The following is a 1048-nucleotide window of genomic DNA, read 5'->3' as shown; positions in this document are numbered from 1 at the left end:
TGTTACCGGAGTGTCATCTGAAGAATTCTGAGAAGGTTAGTGAAAAAATTAATATATTTTGGCGATGTTGACGTTATCGCTCACTTTGGCTAGAATCAATGCTGGGCTGCTATGTGCTATGTGCTATGCTAATATAACGATTTATTGTGTTTTCGCTGTAAGACACTTAGAAAATCTGAAATATTGTCTGTATTCACAGGATCTGTGTCTTTCGATTAGTGTATGCTGTGTATTTTTACGAAATGTTTGATGATTAGTAAGTAGGTAAACACGTTGCTCTATGTAGTTTTTCTAGTCCATTTGTGACGGTGGGTGCAATTGTAACCTATGCCATCTACCTGAAATATGCACTTTTTTCTAACAAAACCTATCCCATACCATAAATATGTTATCAGACTGTCATCTGATAAGTTTTTTTCTTGGTTAGGGGCTATAAATATCTTAGTTTAGCCGAATTGGTGATAGCTACCTGTGTTGGTGGACAAATAAAAGATGGTGGATTATGCTAATGTGTTTTTAGGTAATAGATGTACATCTTTACATATTGTGTCTTCCCTGTAAAACATTTTAAAAATCGGACATGTTGACTGGATTCACAAGATCTGTGTCTTTCATTAGCTTAGGCCCCGTGTAGCTCAGTTGGTAGAGCATGGCGCTTGCAACGCCAGGGTTGTGGGTTCGATTCCCACAGGGGGCCAGTACAAAAAAAGTATGAATGTATGTACTTGTAAGTCGCTCTGGATAAGAGCGTCTGCTAAATGACTTAAATGTAAATGTAAAATTAGCTGTATTGGACTTTAATGTGTGAAAGTTAAATATTTTAAAAAAATATTTTTTTTGAATTTCGCGGCACTGGTTTTTCAGTGGGGGGGGGGGGGGTGTGCCGCTAGCGCCACGCTGATCCTAGACAGGTTTAATTAGAGGCAGGTGTTTTGCATTTTCCTCTAATTGAGAGTCATATGAAGGTAGGTTGTTCTCACTGTTTGTTTGTGGGTGATTGTCGCTGTGTCTGTGTTTGTTGCACCACGCGGTACTGTCTCGTCTCGTC

General features: G+C 39.0%; 1 non-coding gene across 1 annotated transcript; it reads left to right on the top strand.

The window, feature by feature from the left end:
• The first annotated feature begins 622 nt into the window (after window positions 1–622).
• On the top strand, window positions 623–698 carry trnaa-ugc (transfer RNA alanine (anticodon UGC)). Its single transcript has one exon. It is a non-coding gene; the product is annotated as a tRNA-Ala (tRNA).
• The last annotated feature ends 350 nt before the right edge of the window (window positions 699–1048 follow it).

Source organism: Salvelinus fontinalis, chromosome 18, assembly GCF_029448725.1.
Source record: "Salvelinus fontinalis isolate EN_2023a chromosome 18, ASM2944872v1, whole genome shotgun sequence".
Taxonomy (NCBI): domain Eukaryota; kingdom Metazoa; phylum Chordata; class Actinopteri; order Salmoniformes; family Salmonidae; genus Salvelinus; species Salvelinus fontinalis.
The sequence above is the reverse complement of the archived record's forward strand: the minus strand, read 5'-3'. Positions and strand labels throughout refer to the sequence as shown.